The sequence below is a fragment of the Cervus elaphus genome, chromosome 24 (genome assembly GCF_910594005.1).
Source record: "Cervus elaphus chromosome 24, mCerEla1.1, whole genome shotgun sequence".
Lineage (NCBI taxonomy): Eukaryota > Metazoa > Chordata > Mammalia > Artiodactyla > Cervidae > Cervus > Cervus elaphus.
In genome coordinates this window covers 18,468,080-18,480,411 of record NC_057838.1, presented here as the reverse complement: position 1 = coordinate 18,480,411, position 12,332 = coordinate 18,468,080, and the positions used below count along the sequence as shown (strand labels likewise).

At 44.0% G+C, this 12,332-nt stretch overlaps 1 pseudogene; it reads left to right on the top strand.

Annotated features, from left to right (window-relative positions):
- The first annotated feature begins 331 nt into the window (after nucleotides 1-331).
- Nucleotides 332-1,416, top strand: LOC122682983 (annotated as a pseudogene).
- The last annotated feature ends 10,916 nt before the right edge of the window (nucleotides 1,417-12,332 follow it).

The following is a 12,332-nucleotide window of genomic DNA, read 5'->3' as shown; positions in this document are numbered from 1 at the left end:
TCATTGGGACCATATAAAACTATAGGATCATTAGTTCTGGTGAGAGGCAGAATAAATGACTTCCTATCCAAACAGGATCTAGTTTTTATTTTTATTTTTTTCAGGATCTAATTTTGTTTGGAGACTGTAAATCCTGGAGTAAGGTTCTTTCATATAATTGTGTTTTTTTTTTACACTGCACTATATTTTACCTTAATTCTTTGCTCACAGACATGAATAAAATACTTATTAAACAGCAATAGGGAGTGACTAGGTTAACCTTCCCCAAAGTATGCTTCATGGAACATTAAATCTGGAGAGCATGCTCTGTATCTGGGGACACTGCGCGCATTGCACCCAGCCCAGTTTCTTTCAAAATGTCAACCATTCATGAAATTCTGTGCAAGCTCACCTTATTGGGTGATCACGTCACACCTCCAAGTGCGTATGGGTTAGTCAAAGCGTACACACACCAAGTTTCATGATGAGTGGGATGCTCTGAACATTAAGACAACCATCAAGACCAAAGCTGTGGGTGAGGTCACCATTCTCAACATCCTGACCAACCGCAGCAATGAACAGAGATAGGATGGCACCTTCACCTACCAGAGAAGGACCAAGAAGGAACTTGCATCAACACTGAAGTCAGCCTTGTCTCTGCCACCTGGAGGCAGTGATTTTGGGCCTATTGAAAACAGCTGCTCGGTATGATGCTTCTGAGCCGAAAGCATCCATGAAGGGACTGGGGGTTGATGAGGACTCTCTCATTGAGATCATCTGCTCAAGCACCAACCAGGAAATCAACAGAGTCTACAAGGAAATGTACAAGACCAGTCTGGAGTGAGACATCCTTTGCAACACATCTGGCGACTTCCACAAGCTGACGGTCACCCTCACAAAGGGTTGAAGAGCAGAGAATGGCTCTGTCGTTGATTATGAACTGTTTGACCAGGACACCTGCTATCTCCATGATGCTGGTGTGAAGAGGAAAGAAACTAACGTTCCCAAGTGTATCGGCATCACGATTGAGTGGAGTGTGTGTCACTTCCTGAAGGTATTTGAAAGGTACCAGAGCCACAGCCCTTATGGCATGCTGGAGAGCATCAAGAAGGAGGTCAAAGGTGACCTGGAAGATGTTTTCCTGAACCTGGTCCAGTGCATTTGGAACAAGCCTCTGTATTTTGCTGACAGGCTGTACGTCCCCGTGAATGGCAAGGGCACTCGTGCTAAGGTCCTGATTAGAATCCCCCGCAGTGACATGGACGCGTTGAAAATAAGGTCTGATTTCAAGTCAAGTTCGGCAAGTCTCTGTACTACTGCATTCAGCAAGACACCAAGGGCGACTACCAGAAAGCGCTGCTGTACCCGCGTGGTGGAGGTGACTGAACCCCACAACATCCGAGCATCCAGGGTGGCTGCTCCATGCTCCAGCTAACAGTTATACACAGTCAGCTTGGGCTAACCGCCCCTCTGCCCATCCTTGGGAGGACGACATTAGCGCTGCCCACCCCACCCACTCTTTTATTAGTTTAGATGCCTACACATCACCTGACTTGCCCATCTAGTCCCTCTTTATAGCCGAAGAAATGACCATTCCAAGGATTTGGAAGTGAAATCTATGATGTGAAACACTTTAGTCTCTTGAGTACTGTGCCGTAAACAGATGAATAAACTGAATTATTTCAAAATTTATTTATTTTTTAGTTGAAGGATAATTGCTTTACAGAATTTTGTTGTTTTCTGTCAAACCTGAACATGAATCAGCCACAGGGACACATATATCCCCTCCCTTCTGAACCTCCCTCCCATCTCCCTCCCAATCCCACCCTTCTAGGTTGATACAGAGCCCCTGTCTGAGTTTCCTGAGACATACGGCAAATTCCTGTTGGTTATCTGTTTTATGTATGGTGAGTTTCCGTTGTTACTCTTTCCATACATCTCACCCTCTCCTCCCCTCTCCGCATGTCCATAAGTCTATTCTCTATGTCTGTTTCTCCACTGCTTCCCTGCAGATAAATTTTTCAGTATCATTTGTCTAGATTCTGTATATATGTATTAGTATATATTTATCTTTCTCTTTATGACTTACTTCACTCTGTATAATAGGCTCTAGGTTCATCCACCTCATGAGAACTTACTCAAATATGTTCCTTTTTATGGTTGAGTAATATTCCATTGTGTATATGTACCACAGCTTCTCCATCCATTCATCTGTCGATGGACATCTAGGTGGCTTCCATGTTCTAGCTATTGTAAATAGTGCTGCAACGAACAGTGGGATACATGTGTCTTTTTCAGTTTTGGTTTCCTCAGGATATATGCCTAGGAGTGGGATTGCTGGTCATATGGTGGTTTTATTCCTAATTTTTAAAGGAATCTCCATACCGTCATCCATCATGGCTGTATCTACTTACATTCCCACCAACAGTGCAAGAGCTGTTGTGTTCCTCCACACCCTCTCCAGCATTTATTGTTTGTAAACTTTTTGTTCATGGCCCTTCTGATCAGTGTGAGGTGAAATCTCATTGTAGTTTTGATTTGCATTTCTCTAATAATAAATAGTCATGGCTATGGTTTTTCCAGTGGTCATGTATGGATGTGAGAGTTGGACTGTGAAGAAAGCTGAGCACCGAAAAACTGATGCTTTTGAACTGTGATGTTGGAGAAGACTCTTGAGAGTGCCTTGGACTGCAAGGAGATCCAACCAGTCCATCCTAAAGGAGATCAGTCCTGGGTATTCATTGGAAGGATTGATGCTGAAGCTGAAACTCCAATACTTTGGCCACCTCATGCGAAGAGTTGACTCATTGGAGAAGACCCTGATGCTGGGAGGGATTGGGGGCAGGAAAAGGGGACGACAGAGGACGAGATGGTTGAATGGCATCACCGACTCGATGGACATGAGTTTGAGTAAACTCCAGGAGTTGATGATGGACAGGGAGGCCTGGCGTGCTGCGATTCATGGGGTTGCAAAGAGTCGGACACGACTGAGCAACTGAACTGAACTGAATAATGAGCGATTTTGAGCATCTTTTCATGTGTTTGTTAGCCATCCATATGTCTTCTTTGGAGAAATGTCTGTTTAGGTATTTTCCCCACTTTTTGATTGGGTTGTTTGTTTTTCTGGCATTGAGTTGTATGAGTTGCTTGTATATTTTGGAAATTAATCCTTTGTCAATTGTTTCATTTGCTATTATTTTTCCCATTCTGAGGGCTCTCTTTTCACCTTGCTTGTAGTTTCCTTTGTTGTGCAAAAGCTTTTAAGTTTAATCAGGTCCCACTTGTGAATAAACTGAATTTTTACTTAAAAAAAAAAAAATCCAGAGAGCTGTTCTGTGGAAGAAGGGTACTCTTAACATGCCTGTTTAGAAAGCCTCGAATTTGTCATAGCTAATAATTATAAAAGCTAACATGGATTGGTTGTTAAATTACCTGCACATTACAAACTGCTCTTTAATCCTGTTCACTCTACACGTTAGCATATTAAAGGCTCTGAGAAGTCCTGCATGAAAGAACCCTGCTTAAGTTTTCAGCCCAGCATTTGCCAAATGTATTTGCTTATACAACCATTTATTTTTTATCAGGGATACTTAATAACACCTCATGGATCTCTTGTTCCGCAAAACTAGAGTTGGAAAATGCTGCTCTAGATAAGGGAATTAAATAGAAAAGCAAAGTTATGGCAAAACAGATTATTGCAAGGAACTAAATAAGCATTGACCTTTAGGGTTTTTTAAATTAAGATAGCAATCAGCTGGATGCCAAGAGATAAGAAGTGATAGCATCTTCTTAGACTCAGTGGTATAATCGCCCTTTAATTGTCCAAGAAAATAAAATTGTGTTTCTAAGGATCAATATGTACCCAAGGAGAACTTCTGCATGCTCATGGGATAGATTCATGGTTTCCTAATCTAAACTCTATCCATTTGAAAAATGTTGGTTTCAGTAATTAGGAAGAAATTTTTAACACTTTAAGGTTGGATAAAAATTTTGTCACTTTAGAATGTAAATGACATCATCTGAAAGTAAGCTGAAGAAATGTTTGTGTGTGTGCATATGTGTGTGTTTGTGCATGGGTATGTGTATTGTTAGAGCTTTTTCTGGCCATGGATTATGGTCTCATACAGTGTGGTACTGGTGTGGGTCCAGTTGTTTTTCGATCACTCAGTTGTGTCCGACTCTTTGCGACCCCACGGACTGCAGCACGCCAGGCTTCCCTGTCCTTCACCGTCTCCCAGAGTTTACTCAAACTCATGTCCATTGAGTCGGTGATGCCATCCAACCACCTCATCCTCTGTCGTCCCCCTCTCTTCCTGCCCTCAATCTTTCCCAGCATCAGGGTCTTTTCCGATGAGTCAGCTCTTCGCATCAGGTGGCCAAAGGATTGGAGATTCAGCTTCAGCATCAATCCTTCCAATGAATACCCAGGACTGATCTCCTTTAGGATGGACTGGTTGGATCTCCTTGCAGACCAAGGAATTCTCAAGAGTCTTCTCCAGCACTACAGTTTGAAAGCATCACTTCTTTGGTGCTTAGCATTCTTTATGGTCCAACTCTTACATCTACACATGCCTACTGGAAAAACCATAGCTTTGACTATACAGACCTTTGTCAGCAAAGTGATGTCTCTGCTTTTTAATATACCATCTAGATTTGTCATAGCTTTTCTTCCAAGGAGTAAGCATCTTTTAATTTCATGGCTGCAGTCAACTGTCCATAGTGAGTTTTGAGTTCAGAAGGATTCCTAGTTCAGTCCTATGACCAGTGAACATTTGTACTGGGGACACTGGTACTGCTGGAGAGTGGAGTGAGGTGGACCACCGTTTTCCATCTTTATCAAGTGAAAGTCTTTTCTTGAGAGTCAAATGTTGAATGCAGGCACGGATCTGAGAATAGAGACTGAAACGAGAATTGTTTGCTAAAGGAGAAAAAACCTTGTGCATGGGTGTTTCTGTCTTGTCTGATAGAAAAGGCATTCTTTTGTTTGCAAAATCTGCATTTCTGTTTAAGTCTATGTTTCCCAAATGAAGTTTCCCTTAATGGACTTCTATACTGAGACTTAATGATTCTTGCAATGATAATCTGTCATGAGGATTTTTATGGTGATAATATGTTATTTGAGTTTCCTTGAGAAAGCACCTATATTCTTGCTCTGGCTGGGATGTGAGGCAGTCAGAGGGAAGAATAAAATGTAGGAAAAGAATAGGTACAAATTAGGAACCTAACACCACTTAACTCTTTCGAAAAACCAGTGAAGTGGGAAAATGATTCTGTGCTTCTGTTTCCTCAAATCAACTTGTGTGTACTTTAAAAAGGAAATAAAGTGACTTATGGATCACTGGGGGGAAATCTGAGCAGAAATATCAAGTCTGAAGCCACAGGGACCTCATTCATCATTATATGTGACAGTGCAGACCCTAGAGAGCCTTGGGCTTTGTGGGGGCTTAATTTCATGGGGACATCAAGCAAGGGAATAACGGGATGAGTAAATGGCCAATTACTCAGAGTATGTGCTTCTATTTCTGAGAAATCAGTGTGTTGTACAAAAGAGTTCAGGATGGGAGTGAGGAACAGGGTTTAAAATAGGAAACACTTATAGAGACCCTCCTGTGTGCCAGGCACCCTCCTAAAGACTTTATATATTTTAACTCATTTGATTCTCACAACAACCATAGCGGGAGGCTTTATCCTTATCTTTGTTTTGCAGAGGAGGAGACAGAAGCAAAAATAACTGATGACTAGCCCAGGACACACAGCTGGTGGTAGAACCAGGCTGAATCCTGTGCAGGCAGACTCCTGAGTCTGTGCTCTTAACCACTGAAGTGTGCTGTCTCAGAAATAAAGCAAGGGCAGGGGCAAGTTGTAGAGGCTGTCCCAGCTGTCCCATCCATTTAACCTCACTGAGCCTTGGTTTTCCCATTTAGAGAATGGGCACATTCACTGTTCCTACCTCATAGGGCCACTGTGATTATTCATTTCATTAAATAAGCTCCCAATAGACCTACATATCTTTAGCTGTAAACATCCTTAAAAAGGTCTTCCCAGGTGGCGCTAGTGGTAAAGAACCCTCCTGCCCATGCAGGAGACATAAGGGACTTGGGTTCTATCCCTGAGTCGGGAAGATCCCCTGGAGGAGGACACAGCAACCCACTCCAGTATTATTCTTGCCTGGAGACTCCCATGGACAGAGGAGCCTGGCGGGCTATAGTCCACAGGTTCGCAAAGAGTTGGACATAACTGCAGGGACTTAGCATGCATGCATCTTTTAAAATGTGAGCCTGGGGACTTGTCTGGTGGTGTAGTGGGTAACAGTCTGCCTGCCAGTGCAGGGGACATGGCTTTGAACCCTGGTCCAGGAGTAAGATCCCGCATGCCACAGGGCAGCTGAGCCTGTGCACCGCAACTGCTGGGGCCCTCACACCCTAGAGCCTGTGCTCTGGAAAACCACAGTAGCTCCCGCCGAGCGTAACCGGAGAAAGCCCACACGCAGCAAGGACGACACAGCGCAGCAACAAATAAATACACTTTAGAAAAGAAACTTTTCATAAAAGACCTGTGAGCCTGGGAAGACATCTGGATGACTTTTATCTAGTGCTCTCAAAGGGGAAAGATCCAACATTCAGAGCGGTGTTGTCCAACTGAATACTGTGACGACAGAGATGTCCTCTCCCGGCGCCATCCAGTTCAGCACCACATGTGGCTACTGAACGCTTGACTCCAGGAGAAGTGACTTTTAATTTTATTTCATTGTAATTCATTTAAATAGCCAGACAGTGGTTGCCTTGGGATGGGGATGCGGGTGGAGGAGTGGGTAGCAGGGGACGGGCAGAGAGGGATGAGAGAGGGCTACACGGGGATGAGGCAACCCTGGGTGGGATGTGTGTATTTATTCTCCAAGTGTGGAGCTAGTTGCTTAGGTGTGAGCTTATCCAGGTGTCCACTTGATGTGCAGTTTGTCGTATTTCATTCATATTTCAGTAAAGCTGTTAAACAACAAAACAGATCCATCCAGGATTAATCCAGCTCATGCATGGCTTCCAACAGTGGTTTTTTAAACTGAATTTTGAGGCGAGCCTGTGGTCACTGGGGCTTCAGGGACTGGAGGTTGAGGTGAGGGGAGAGGGGTGCATGTCAGTTACGCACACCCTCCAGCTCTGCTTGGAGGTGAGCTGCTTGCTGAGCTGTGTGTTCCGTTTTCTGGCTTGCCCTCTCTCCTGAACTCGTGGGCTGCGTGAGAGCAGGGAGTTTGCAGTCTCCATCTCTGTCTCCTTGGTGAGTGCTCAAGAGATGCTTGTTCAGCTGAGGTTCTGAAAATAGCACTCCTACGCTCTATTTAGCCAACACTGGTAAGGTACCCACTTTCAGCCAGGGACTGTTCCTACACCTTGAAAACAGTAACTCCTTTAATTATTGTTTAAAAAAATTTTTTCTTAGAGTATAGTTGCTTTACAATGTTGTGTTACTTTCTGCTGTGCAGCAAAGTGAACCCGTTATACGCATGTGTATATCCTCTCTTTTTTGAATTTCCTCCCCATTTAGGTCGCCACAGAGCATTGAGTAGAGTTCCCTGTGTTATACAGTTGGTTCTCATTAGCGATCTATTTTATACAGAGTATCAATAGTGTATATATGTCTATCTAAATCTCCCAATTCATTCCATTCCCCCCTCCTTTAATGCTTTGACAACCTTTTTTGAATTACATGCTCTCAAGGCACAGGGAGGGTAAACACTTTCCTGGGATCTCACACCTCATAGGAGGGAGGATTCAGATCCATGCTATCAGCTCAGAATCCATCCTAAGAATACGTCCCCACCACCACTGGGGGAGGGAGCTTCCCAGGGGGTGCAGCAGTAAAGAATCTGCCTGCCAATGCAGAAGATGCAGGAGATGTGGGTTCAATCCCTGGGTCAGGAAGATCCCCTGGAGAAGGGAGTAGCTCTCTACCCAATCCAGTATTCTTTCCTGGAGAACCCCATGGGCAGAGCAGCCTCGCAGGCTATAGTCCTTGGGGTTGCAAAGAGTCAGACAAAATTGAGAACTGAGTGCACACGCACACACCATTGGGTACAGGCCCCTTCTGGTAGAAGCATCCTTCCAAATCAAGGATTTTTTTTTTTTTTGGCTGTGCCACAGGGCATGTGGAATCTTAGTCCCCTGACCAGGAATCGAAACCACGCCCTCTTCAGTGGAAGCTCAGAATCATAACCACCGAACTGCCAGGGAAGTCCTGAAATCAGGGATTCTTACATTACTGTGTACCTCTAGAATTCTGGGGATGTCTATGAACTTTTTCTTGGAATAATATTTTTTGTTTGCTTGTTTGTTTTCTGGAATAATACTTCCAATTGCACATGAAAATAAAAAAAACAATTTTACTGAAATATGGCTACTGCAATATTAAAAATATCCTAGGGTGTTCATTTGTGTTATGATAAAGTACATGGCTCTTTATTAACATATGAAACAATAAGAACTAGTGGTGGGCCTAATCTCTACTGTAATTCCCAAACAGTCATCAGTAGTATTTGGAGAGATCATAAAGGGAAATGTGGAGCGATGAAGGGATATTGAGGAGACCTGAGATTTCTATTTGGGACAAAATTACAGGTGCTCCTCCTACTGCTCTAGTTGTTATCTACATTCATAATAGAGGGGAGTGATAAGTTTCTATCTTTTTTCGGTTGTACCACACAGGCACAGGACCTGAGTCTGATTGTGCAGGCTCTTAGTTCCCCAACCAGAGATCCCACCCACACCCAATGCAGTGGACGCGCAGAGTCTTAAACACTGGACCACCAGGGAAGTCCCAGGATTGGTAAGTCTAGAAGATAGTAAAAACACAGATGTACATGTTTTTTATCACCAAAATTCACGTGAGTTGAAGAATTCTATGTGGACCCAGGTCAGGGACCCCGGTTCTAGGTGCTCCTGATGTGGACCAGCAGCTTTGGCATCACCTGGAGGCTGTTGAAATACAGGATCTCAACACCACCCCAGACCCACGCCTCCAAATCCACAGTTCAACAAGAATCTTTGAGTTATCTGTGTGCACACAGAAGTTTGACAAGCCCTGCAAAACAGATGTTTAGTGAGGTCAAAGCAACAGAAAGCTGTGTTCTTGAACAGGACTGAGAAGGTCTGGCTGCACATTTGTTTTTGTCCTTCTCTCTGCCTTTTATAACCTCCTTCCTGCGATGGAAGACAATTTAACCATTTGGTGACATTGGGACCATGGCAGCTACTGACATCGTCTCAGTGCTCCCTTGGGACCAACCCTCAGGGCAAGGGCAAGGGTGTTCTTATCCTCTCCAGGTCATGGGTAGTCCAGGCAGGTTCTGCTCCTTGGAGAGGCGAAGTCAGCATTTGCCCACAACTATATTTGGGGCATTGGACCCTGGTCAGTGTGCTTCATGAGGAAGGCTATTTGGACCTCAGACCCAAGTCCAGTTCTCCAATCCAGGTATTCCAGCATGAAAACAGAAATAGTGCTTTGTTTCCAGATCTATTTGTTTAATTAGTTCTGAACCTTCTAAAGAAGGATCTGATTAATTAGTGTCCTCAAATTCCAACAATATTGGCTGTTAGAAAACTCAAGAGCCGGGACTTCCCTGGTGGTCCGGTAGTTAAGAATTCACCTGCTAATGCAGGGGATATGGGTTCATTCCCTGGTCCGGGAAGATCTCACATGCTATGGGGCAACTAAGACTGTGTGCCTCAACTACTGAGCCCTCCCTCTAGAGCCCGTGAGCTGCAGCTACTGAAGACTGCCTATGCTAAGGCCGTTGTTCTGTAACCAGAGAGGCCATCGCAGCTAGAGAGGAGCCCCCACTCTTTGCGACTTGAGAAAGCCTGTGAACAGCCATGAAGCACTCACGCACCACATCAAAGACCCAGTGCAGCCAAAAATAAATAGGTAGATAAATTTTTAAAAAATGATTAAAAAAAAAGAAAGCTCAGCACCACATGTACAGAACTCTAAGAATGCATTTTTGTAATAATCTCATTCCTGAATCATTTCTATGGCCCTCCTCTAGTTCTTCCTTTTATTTTCCTCCTTGTTTGAATTTATGTCCTCTTTCTGTAATCTTGTTCTATTTTCTCTATCCTTATAAGCCTCTTTAAATCATTTTTAGAATAAGGTAGGCACATAGACTCGTAAATAAAGATACAAATATGAAGACAAGTAGATAGCCAAGTCTTAGAGACAGATGCTGAATCTAGGCAGGGCAGTCACATCACCCAACCGCAGTGGCTTCTACTTGTTTGTGGAGATCATGGTCTTTGAGCACAATGATGGACCGGCGGGGAGACAGGAATCAGGCCACTGGGGTCAGTGCTCCAGGGCTCCCAATAAACGTAGTCTCTGCGGATCAGTTGACAAGGTGTTCCGAAAAAGAGAAAGTTTCTGGTAACCAAGGGCATTTGGGGGAAGGCTTTTCATTCGTAAAACTGTCCTCAAAAACATTCTAAAAATAGTCCTTGCTCTTGGGATACGTGGGTGAATGCAGGTGGCCTCCCTGCTCATTTAGCTGGGATGCTCAGTGATTTAATGAAAGCCAGGACCTGAAGCACGGCGGGCAGGCGGGAGGCGCCCGTCTCTGATGAATGAGTCCAGATGCTTCCCACTGAGCGAGAACTCGCTGGTCTCAGGTGCTGTGGGATCCAGCTTCCCCTGCAGGTTATACCTGCCTCCCTGGGGGGATGCTCCTCTGTGCCGTGATACAGGTATGGTGCTGGTTACATAGGCTGTACTTATCTACTTGTCCACTTCACCTGTGGTTTCTTGTATTTTCCGAAGAACAGATGAGGACAGAGGAGATGAAGGCAAATGGTCAAATAATACATGTTAAAGCTTTTCCAGGCTCTCACATTGATCCTGGGTTCCTTGAACAGTCCACACTCCTTCCATCCTCAAGGGTCTCTGCTCATTCTTTTCCCTTTGCCTGGAAACCCCTTCCTTTCTTCCTTTCCCAGGCCAGGGCCCATAATTATCCTTTACGATTCAATCCAAATGTTATTCCCTCTAGAAGCCTTTGCTGATGTTTAACCCCATTGGGTCAAATCCCCCAGAACACCCTTCACTGCCCTTATTGTGATTTTAGTGAATAACTGTTTGTGTCATTATTTCTTTCGTGTCATTTTCCCTACTGGACCACAGGCTCCTTGGAACACAGGCTGCCCTCATCTTGTTTATGACCATTTTCTTGCCAGTTAGGCTGGCAGTTGCCTGATACAGAACAGGGCTCACTGAATAGTTTGCCAGATGAATGAATGGAAAAGTGGGAAACAGATATACAGACACAGCTAAAGTATTGGAAAATATATTTTGCAAGGCAAAATATAAATGTGAAAAGAAGTATATTTGTGTCATTTTAAAAGAAGATGAAAAAAAATTTTTTTAATGGAGGAAGATGAGTTCCCCTCATTTTTTAGGCGCGTGGAAAGGCCATTATATGTGAGGTGGACCAGCCATGGGGCTCACCGTGGGAAATGGGCAGCTCTCCTCCTATTTTCAGGAAATCCCTGGCCACAGAGAATAGGTTAAAACTGTAGCAACAGAAGAAAATGTAGATATTAAGAAATTTCTGAATCTCAGGGAAAATGATATTTGAACCACAAAGACAATATATCCTAGTGATGAGGAGCCAGACTCTGGGTTCAATTCTGATTTTACTACTCATTAGCTCTGTGTCCTTGGGAAAACTACCAAACTTATCTGTGTGTTGCTAAAACAAACAAACAAAAGATGAGAATAATGTGAGCCACTTCATGGGCAGGATGGATATGCAATTTATCCTTTAAACCCAGGCTCTTTGGGTAGTAAAAGAGGGGCTGGGGTGCTGTTAATAATTGTGCTTGGGTGACAGGAATAAACTGGGCCTCCACCCAGAATCTAGAGAAGTGTGGTCATTCTACTCATAAAGTGTTACAAGAGTTAAATGTTCAGTTGCTAACTCGTGTCCAACTCTGAAACCGCATGGACTGCAGCATGCCAGGCTCCTCTGTGCTCCACTAGCTCTTGGAGTTTGCTCAGATTCACGTCCACTGAGTTGGTGATGCTATCTAACCATCTCATCTTCTGCCACCACATTCTCCTTTTGCCTTCATCTTTCCCAGCATCAGGGTCTTTTCCAATAAGTCAGCTCTTGGCATCAGGTGGCCAAAGTGTTGGAGCTTCAGCTTCAGCATCAGTCCTTCCAATGAATTTTAAAGAAATGAATGCATGTAACTCCCTGAGAGGCATGCTGACACAGAGTTAGTGCTCAATGATGGCCAGCTATTCCTGATAATAGCTTTCTGAATCTTTCTGAAGACTGAGAAAAGATGGACAGTTGATTATATGGGATAGAG